This window comes from Lissotriton vulgaris, chromosome 7 (assembly GCF_964263255.1).
Source record: "Lissotriton vulgaris chromosome 7, aLisVul1.2, whole genome shotgun sequence".
Lineage (NCBI taxonomy): Eukaryota > Metazoa > Chordata > Amphibia > Caudata > Salamandridae > Lissotriton > Lissotriton vulgaris.
In genome coordinates this window covers 654,814,392-654,824,761 of record NC_141695.1, presented here as the reverse complement: position 1 = coordinate 654,824,761, position 10,370 = coordinate 654,814,392, and the positions used below count along the sequence as shown (strand labels likewise).

Sequence of the window (10,370 nt, the reverse complement as noted above, 5' to 3'; positions counted from 1 at the left end):
AAACCAGCAACCGCCTGCAACAGTCGCCCCACTCACAGCACAGACTCTCTGGGTATGATCCCATTGCCAGCTCCAGGGCAGAGGACGAAGCGGGCCCAAGCAGACTCCCAGGGCCATCAGGCTCACAGGACATCCCTGCCTCCACAACCTTGGCCTGTGTCACTCCAGCAACACCTGCCATAGTGAGCTGTGCAGCCACCACCACCACCACCTCCACCACCACCAGTACCACCACTCCTGCCTGTGCCACCCTGCCTGACCCATCGCACGACGCAGGGCCATCTACATCCCAGCCAAGCAGGGAGAGTGGACGGGAAAGGACAGAGCTGAGGGCACATCTCACAACCAGGAGTGCTTCTCACCGGCGAGGTGGGGAAGGACACCCACCCCATCCTGGCGCAGAAACACTGGAAGCCCTAGCCAGAGTCCTGACCTCCTATGAGCGGGGGCAGGCACAGGCTGATCGTGCCCATCAGGACTCAGTAGAGAACAGTAATCTGTTGCTGTCCATTGATAGCCGCATAGGGCAAATAGTGGACCTCATGGGCCAGCAAACAGCACTGTGGAGGGTCTGGTTATCCCGCACCACACCACCCCCCCCTCACCAAAGTGGCCAGCCGCCATGGTCACCAACGCCATCGCCACCTGAGCTCATGGACACGGATTTGGCCCCTGACCAACCTGCCCCCCCCAGCTGTCTCCGCTCCGGCTCCAAGACAGAGGGGCCGTCCGAGGCTGGAACTAGGTGAGAGCAGTGGGGATGCACCATCTACCCACTCCAAGAGGGGCCGCCAATGACTTTAACCTTGCCTGAGCCTGCCATTCACCCGCCAACTATCCTGTCCCACAACTCCAAGTATTGGCACACGTCTGTTGGACTAGCTGGACATCACCCAATGTGGTGTCACCACGGTATTTACATCTACGATGACCTTCAACTCACACTCCCCCACCCAACACTTACTTGTAAATATCCACCAACATCAATTCACAACCTGTAAATAAATTTCACGTAAACACTCAATGATGTGTTGTCTCCATGTTTTAATCACATGATTGTCTTAGAATCAGACATTACCAGGTGCAGGGATCTATGTCGGTGAGAATCATGCCTCTGTGGGAGTAACCTAGGGAAAATGAGAGACAACAAACACACGTCAGGAAACTGATTCACACCCATCACATCACACTGTACTGCACCATCCCACAAACCACACTCATCACCAATTTTGTGGATCAGAGGACACACATCATGGAGCTTTGCATGTACACAAAAAATACCACACACACATGCAACCATAACATACCAGAACAGCCAGCATAGAAACACCACATCCACACACCACCAGCAAACATACATCACGCATTGTCAACCTGCACAAGAGGTAGTTACTCACATTCAAGGAAAATAGCGATCAATGAGCTGACGCCTCTGGTCCACACCTTCTTCCTCACCACTATCCTCATCAGTCGACATGGGTGGGATGGGAGGCCGAGGAACTTGTTGCTCTTCAGGGTCCAAGATCAGTTCAATGTCATTGTGCAGGTTGTGGAGCATGCAGCAGGCAATCACGATCCTGCATACTTTGCCTGGTGAGTAAGGCAGGGCCCCTTCAGTTTTATCCAGGCAGCGAAAGCTAGACTTTAGCAGTCCAAAAATATGTTCCACCACTCTACGTGTCCTTCCATGGGCATCATTGTATCGCATTTCACCATCTGTAGTTGGATTACGTATGGGACTCAGCAGCCATGGCCGGTTTGGGTACGCAGAGTCGCCTATGTGGGGGGATGACAGACACAAATATCACAACCAGGATTGGTGGGTACCCCATGCCACACAGAAAACACAACTGTCCCCACAGCATACTCACCAACAAGCCACGCATGTTCTGGATGCAGATTTGCCATCAGTTGGGGGACAATGCTGCTCCGCATGATGTGGGAGTCATGTGCGGAGCCTGGAAATCTGGCACACACATGGGATATGATGTTGTCGGCCAGGCACACCACCTGCACGCTGATTGAATGAAAGTGCTTCCGATTGCGATATACAGGCTCACGTGCCCAGCGTGGAATGAGACCGATATGGGTGCCATCAATGGAACCCACTACGTGTGGTATCTGGCCCAGTGCATAGAAGTCTGCTTTGACTGCTGCCAACTCTGCCGCCCGTGGAAAATGGATATAATCATCCTTGTAAATCATCATGGCTTTGAGAACATCCCGCAGTACCATGCTGAAAATGGATTGTGACATCCCCCTGGCATGTCCAACTGTGTACTGGAAGGTGCCAGCTGCAAAGAAGTGAAGTGCCGCCATCACATTTGCTGTGGGTGTAATGGAACCAGGATATGTTCTTTGTGGCTGCAGATGAGGAGACCATTGGTCTACAAGCTCCAGCAATCTACGTCGATCAAGCCGGAATTTTCTGATCACCACCTCGTCAACCATGTCCTCCAGCACAGTGTATGGGCGATGCACATTTTGAGCCATCCTGTGTGGGAGTAGATGTAGTAGATGTCAATTTACTAACAACGCATAGCTATACAACTCTATCACATGTAGGCCAACACAATTAAAATGAGAAATGTTGTCGACAATTATCATATGTGTGACATGTCTGAAATTACCTGCAATACAGATTAGCATGAAAACAATGTGCAGCCACTAACAACATGATGTGTGCAAATATGTACAATGTAACATACTCACATGTCAAAAGAACTGCCAACAAGACATGCCTAAGGACCAAAATGTGGACAGGCGTCATCTCAGACACACATGCAAGTGCACACACAATACGATAATGCAACACACACTCCATGTCTTCATGCACAAATGACCACACCTACAATGGTGAGCAGCCTCACATTACATGCATGGTCACACAAGAGGCAACACACATACGCATACACAGAATGCATGTGTACCCTCACCATTGTTACTTGCACACACAAACCACACACTGACAACAGATTCTGAATGTGGCCAGACAGCCTTGATGTACTGTGTAGAAGTGTAGAAGTTGAAACGTGTGTAAGGAAAAAGATAATCGTCAACACGTCGACATGCACATGTGTAGCAAATTGGGTGCACATCAATGGCCATAGTTAACGGCCGTAGAATGGCCGTGCCAGGCTGGTCACCCACCGGCGTTTCAGGCCGGTCACCCACCGGCGTGCCAGGCCGGTCACCCACCGCCGGGTGTTGACCAGCCTAGCACGCCGGTGGGTGACTGGCCTGCCACGGCGGTTGGTGAACGGCCTGGCAAGCCGGTGGGTGACCGGCCTGCCACGCCGGTGGTTGACCAGCCTGGCACGCCGGTGGGTGACAGGCCTGGCACAGCGGTGGGTGACCGGACTGCCACGGCGGTGGGTGACCGGCCTGCCACGGTGGTGGGTGACCGGCCTGGCACGCCAGTGGGTGACCGGCCTAGCAGGGTGGTGGGTAACCGGCCTGGCACGCCGGAGGGTGACCGGCCTCGCACGCCGGTGGGTGACCGGCCTGGCACGGCCGTTCTACGGTGGATGATGCAATGTGACTGTAAGGGGGGTTCATGAACTACCAATTCGATTTTCATAATCACAAGTATGTGTTGGCCTGCACCTCCCCGGCGGAATGCGTGCACCGCCATGGCGGCGCCACTGATTGTTTATTTTCAAAAGATGCACCATCGCGGAAGCGCGCGCATGCGGTTGCCGATGTGTGACCATGACGGTCCGTGCACATCTAGCCAATGGGAAGAGGTAACGCGGGGCGCGTATGCGCAATCGAAAATAGCGGAAACCGTGCACCGCCACACCAGGGCCAGTCATTGGCTCTTTTTGAAAGAGGCATCCAGGGGAAACCAATTGCTGCCGACGTGTGCCACTGACATGGGCTCAGGGCCCTATATATGTGTGATTTTGACAAGCATCCATTCACTGCTTAGAGCCACTGCTGCCTGGGAACATCACCTCGACCTGCTGCTGCTGAGCTGACCCACGAATGCTGCCTGTGACCATCATCTCGACCTGCTGCTGCTGAGCTGACCCACAACTGCTGCCTGTGACCATCACCTCGACCTGCTGCTGCTGAGCTGACCAACAACTGCTGCTGTAGTGCCACAGTCCAGGACCTTGCCATGCAGAGAGTGTGAGAGATCCGGTCTCGTCCCTTCACCGCAGCGGAACTAGATGTTCTTGTGGCCGGTGTGCTCAGCCACTACGAACAGCTCTACGGTGCACCCGGACAGGTAGTAAGTGCAGTGGTGTACATGTTGTTGGCCTTGAGGTGGTCAGTGGCTCCTGTCTTCTGCAAGCCTGGCGGTGTGCTGTGGGACCTTCACATGTGTTGTGCAGAGCCTGGCTGCATGTAGATACGTGTTTCTATGAAATTTGTGCATGTCATACTGTTCACTTACGTTACCCTCTTGTCTCCCATCATGGTAGGTAAAGCTGCACCTTTGCAAGGCCGTGTGGAGGACCATTGCACGTGATGTACAGGGCAGTGGGGGTGTGCAATAGATGACACATACACTGCCACAAGTGCTGGGACGACATATCAAGGCTTAGCAAGAATGTTGTGGAGATGACACTGGGGATGATTCCAAGATCTTCACGTCTGGCCCGACGCACCATGAACCTCTTATGCACCGTTTCACTGCTGTGACGCATCCTGACCTGTCCGCCCGGCTGAGTGGGGATCAACAGCAAATTAGCAGTAAGCAGACTCTATGTGTATGTTACTTGGGAGTGCAATGCATGCATTGGTGCTCAGTCACAGTAGTGACCTCGGTGGTGCGTATGTTTTGCAGAAATACCATGTTGGTGTCATTAGCGGGGTGTGTGTTGACATCCATGTCCGCCATGTTGAGAGGCCACTTGCTTAGTAGTTGAGGGTTCAAGGGCATGCCATAGAGGTCTGTGGTCCCATGGCATGACATGTGTGCAGATCTACATGCACTTGCCCTGTTCGCATGATGTACATGTTTCACGGCCACCACCGGTTCTTTGATGTGAGGATGACTGGTAGGGGTGGGACGTGTGCAGGATGGATGCTACATGTTCTTTGTCTGAAATGTAATTAGAGATTTGTTGTCCTTCAGTACGTGAGTGTGGCACTAACTTACACATCTTTTCTCTCTATTACAGCTTTGGCAGAGGGCACTGACCCACAGACAATGGAGATGAGTGGTGGCAATGCATCCGGATCAGACATCACACACACGCGACTGACACAGAAGAGGGCAGTCCTGGAGAGGGGGACTGGACCGTCCCTGATGACTCGCATGTCAAAACACCATCGTCCTCATCTTCCGACAGTGTTGGTGAGTCAGCACTGTTGTCACAGACAGGGAGTGGGCAATCAACACCTTCGGTCGGGACACAGCACACAGGTCCCACACTGCCGCCAACTGCACCAAGTACCTCTTGTGCATGCAGAAGTAGGGGGAGCAGAGTGGCCTTCGGTGCAGGCACCGCTGCCCCTGCCCCGGTGACCCAAACTGCACTTTGTGCTGAGGCTGTTGATCTGCTGCGATAGCTGTGTGTGGGGCAGACCAACATGATCAATGCATTCCAAGACCACGATAGGAAGTTGGGGCAGGTGGTGGCATTCATGGAGGGGATGCATGGCGATGTTGCTGGTCTACACAAAACAGTTCAGTCATTGGCAAACACTGTGTCTTCTGCCATTGTACAGTCACATAGACAGGGTGCTACTTCTGTTCCCCCATCTACACCACTTGATGTCTCATGCGGGAGTGAATTTTCTGACCAGGACTCCTTTACAGGTTATTGCACTAGAAGCAGCCACAGGCTGCACGGCAGGGCACAGAGGGCACAGACACCATCCCCTAGGACAGGAAAATCTGTTACCAAAGACAACGTGAGATACACTGGAGTTCACACACAGGATCCCCAAGGGTGTTGGGGGAAATGGCTTCACATGCTACACAGGCATCCCACACAAAAGGTACTCCCAAGGCAAGGGAAACTCCAAAGTCCAGGGACACTCCCTTGGACAAGGACACTGCAAAGGCAAAGCCACCTCAAAAGAGCAGGGACACTCCCAAGGACAAGGACACTACTAAGGAAGGGGCGACTCAAAAGAGCAGGGACAAGGACACGGCAAAGGCACCCTCAAAGAGCAGGGACACTCCCAAGGACAAGGACACTACTAAGGAAGGGGCGACTCCCAAGAGCAGGGACAAGGACACTGCAAAGGCAAAGCCACCTCAAAAGAGCAGGGACACTCCCAAGGACAAGGACACAACTAAGGAAGGGGCGACTTCCAAGAGCAGGGACACTCCCAGGGACAGGCACACTACAGAGGAAGGGGCATCTCCCAAGAGCAGGGACACTCCCAGGGACAAGGTAGCTTCTAGAGACAGGTACACTACAAAGGACAAGTCTGCAGCCAGGGACAGGGCACCGTCCAGGGAACAGGGAAAGTCCAGAAACAAGACTCCTCCTACGGCCAAGGGACAAGGCTTCCATAGACACTAGCTCCATCAAGGACAGGCATACATCACCCCTGGCTGCACTGAGGCTGATGTTGTCGAAGGAACGGAAAAAAGATGTCTCCGCGGTGGAGCTCCCCCATACCTTCACTCCCATCCAGGCCCGTCAGAAGCAGAGGAAGGAGGCAGGCACACAGCAAATGACAAGCAGGGTCCAGCACGTCACCAGAGAGCAGACCCCCAGCAGCAGATGCTCCACCTTTGGTGGGTGACATTTCATTTGAGTCGGCACCACTTGCCCAGGGTGCCCTCACATATCCCTAAGAAACGTAGACACACACCATTTACACTTGACCACCCCGATGTCGCTCCAGTACAGCTATCCCCAGCTCCCAGAGCCACCCTGCCTCCTGGCCCATACAGCCCTGTGGCTCATCATTTTGGTGTTCCCAGTGGCGCATCAGAGGTTCACTGTCAGTTGTCAGATAGTGGCACTGTGTCTATTGTTTGCTGTCATGCATCATGTAGTGGCACTGTCTCAGTTGTGCCCTCTCCTGTTTCTGGTGCTGGCAGGGTGTCTGGGTCTATGGCTCATGTGTCAGTCACTAGAGCTGTGGCTGTGTCTCACACTCCTATTTCTGGTGCTGGCAGTGTGTCTGGAACGATGACTCATGTGTCAGTCACTGGAGCTGTGGCTGTGTCTCACACTCCTGTTTCGGGTGCTGGCAGTGTGACTGGATCGAGGGCTCATGAGTTAGTCACTACATCTGTGGCTGTGTGTCACACTCCTGTTTCTGGTGCTGGCAGTGTGTCTGGGTCTATGGCTCATGTGTCAGTCACTAGAGCTGTGGATGTGTCTCACACTCCTATTTCTGGTGCTGGCAGTGTGTCTGGGTCGATGGCTCATGTGTCAGTCACTAGAGCTGTGGCTGTGTCTCACACTCCAGTTTCAGGTGCTACCAGTGTATCAGAGGCAAGTAGTTCAGGCAGTCCACTAGCTTCCGTGATGTGAGGTGTATTTCCCTTCACTCACATGTCATTTGACTTGGTGTGTAGATTGTCCATTGTAACCAGCCTTGCATTGTTGTTGTCCTTGGGACGGGTACCTTGAACCCGTACTTGTGGTGCCTCTGATGTATCTGTTCTGTGTAATGGACTGTTGATGCACTAAGCCCCTCTCATGTGTGCTGCCTCTGATGTACCTGTTCTGTGCAATGGTCTGTTGATGCACCTGGCCCCTCTCATGTGCTGCCTCTGATGTACCTGTTCTGTGCAATGGACTCTTGATGCACTTAGCCGCTCTCATGTGCTGCCTCTGATGTACCTGTTCCGTGCAATGGACTGTTGATGCACCTGGCCCCTCTCATGTGCTGCCTCTGATGTACCTGTTCTGTGCAATGGACTGAGGATGCACTTAGCCCCTCTCATGTGCTGCCACTGATGTACCTGCTCTGTTAGCCACAATGCCCTGTTGCTGTTCTGATACTGCATTCTGCCCTCTCATGTGCTGCCTCTGATGTACCTGCTCTGTTGTACCCAGTGCCCATGCTCTTGCATGCTCAGAGATTGTACCCCAATTATGTTTAATAAAGCAAGTCAATCATGTGTAGTGGTTTGTCGTTGTCATTCCTGCTTGTGTACTTCAATTGTGGATATCTTTTTGCGATCTAATGTGGTTTCTCAAATATGACACTCCCCCTCCCAACGTCAAGGCCCTGGCAGGTACTTCCCTTCCGACAGCAAATGGTGTGTTGCGTACCTGCGTCGTCATCGATGATGGTCCATGACTTGCAGGTGGTGGAGCGCGAAGAGTATCGGAAATACGTGTAGCGCTGGGTCCATGACGGCGAGCAGCTTGTGGTGGATATCTCCACAATGTGTGGTTTCTTCGCTGTGGGAATCCGCCATGTTCAGGCAGGTTGTTTTTCCGCAGCGGTTTTATGTGTGTTTTCCACCATCGTGATTTGGGGGACGGTCGGTGACGTCAGTCCGTACGGCGGTGTCTCTGGATTGGTTACATCCGCCGCGGGGTCGGGTGCAGTTCGGCGGCGGTGCGTGCTCTTCCGTCGTGCACGGACTTTTGACAGTGTTTACAATCCTAACATGGCAGACGGAATGACCGCGGCAGGTGGACACGGAAAAAGCATTTTCCGCCTACTCCAGGACGGCGGTCGCACTTCCGTCCGCGATCCTAATGAGCCCCTTATTTCAGAAATAATAAATCCTCCGGTACTCCAGGGAAGATTACAAAAGTCCTTTTTATTCTTATGACGATGTACCTCGTCATAAGAATAAAAAGGACTTTTGTAATCTACCCTGGAGTGCTGGATGATTTATTATTTCTGAAATAAGTCTTGTATCGAATATAGAGCGGCGTGACGGATCGCCGTTACAAACCGACACCACCAGCGCTTTGGAAGCACGCCAGCGCTTTCCGTCAACACTTGGATTGATATATATATATATATATATATATTAACACCGTAACATTCAGAATGTTACTGAGAGCTTTGTCTTTCATTCTTTCCTATGCGCAAACATAGCCTGCTGATGGACAGCAATTAGAAGAGGCGAGTACCTTGGTATTTGGTGCTCGGATAACACGGGCCCTACCCTGAGTGTGTGCCTCGCATTGTCGTTAGAGTGTCCTGGTGGCAAGGATACCATGCAGACAGGTTTGTAAGTCCATTAAATTAATACATCATAATAATGATGAGCTGTTGTGAAGGCTAAATTAAGCACCCCTGCAATCAGACTGTCCCGCCACGCATTTGCAGCTTTGAATTGGGAATGAGAAGTTCTGCAATGATACTGACCTGCAAGTTCTTTATTGCAGATCCCCACCCTTTCTGTTATCTGGGGGGGCAATTTGATCCATGAGTTTACTGTACCTTTCTAGGCCAAAACAGGTACTTTTGGCTCCTTCATGGAAGATTGTAAGCACTGTCAGTCCCTTGCATATGGATAGATCTACTCCCGACGTGTTAATAGTACAGAGTAGGCATGCATCACCATGGCACTGCCATAGCTAATGAAGTAGGTAATTGGTTCGATAAGATCCCAGGAGTGTGCCCACCATGTATAATAGTCCAGAAATAAATGCCAAGCTGTATTGCCAAGTACGCCAAACTTCCCCAGAGAGCCCATGTAGTGAATTTCCCAGCTCTTCTGCCAATGTCTTCCTTTACCTTTTGTAGGGGTTGATGCTGGTGCTCCTCGATCCACAAGAGTCTTTAAATCATGTCATGTTGTTGCTTCTTCATTGTTCAGGAGGTCTCTCATTGGTGGGCGCACATGGCAGGTGAAGTCACTAATGGATCATTTGAAGTTGTCTAATAGGAATATGTTGATACCCATTGAGAAGGCGATCTGTGTTTCATCTGATTAGTAAATCACAACCCGGTCAATTCCCTAGTCTTTTGACAGGAGCTGTTGCAGAAATACACCTACTGAGTCTGAAATAGTTTTTTTTACTATAAACTGGCTTCACTCTCATCAAATGTTAAGCTATCGGGGATAACAGGTAGGCCATTTTGGTAAACTGCAGTTGCTGCATCAGAGGGCACCGCCGTACTACAAAATATACCACTCTCTGGCTGTGCCATGCACAGAGTCTCTGATGCCAGTGCATGAGCTTTTTTACATTTAACTGTTATCCTCTACTGCCCTCCAGTGGTTGTACCTGGAAAATACTTATGCCATCATTATGACTTTTGTGGTGTGGGAGCGGGCCGCCACATCAGCACTCCGTTCTCACATTATCAAAGATGACCACTGGCCACTCGCCTGATTACAAGTTACCTTGTAGTCTGAAGGGTCATGCTTTGGCTTTCATATGAAAAAAAGGCACCACAATGGGAGCGCCAAAGCCTGATCCTTCATTGTATGGACTGTGCATTCCTTGCCGTGCAGAAAAGGGGCGGACTGC

The 10,370-nt window shown here is 51.7% G+C and overlaps 1 pseudogene; it reads right to left on the bottom strand.

The window, feature by feature from the left end:
• Window positions 1-9,388: 9,388 nt before the first annotated feature.
• LOC147702201 (calcium uniporter protein, mitochondrial pseudogene) lies at window positions 9,389-10,073 on the bottom strand (annotated as a pseudogene).
• Window positions 10,074-10,370: the final 297 nt, after the last annotated feature.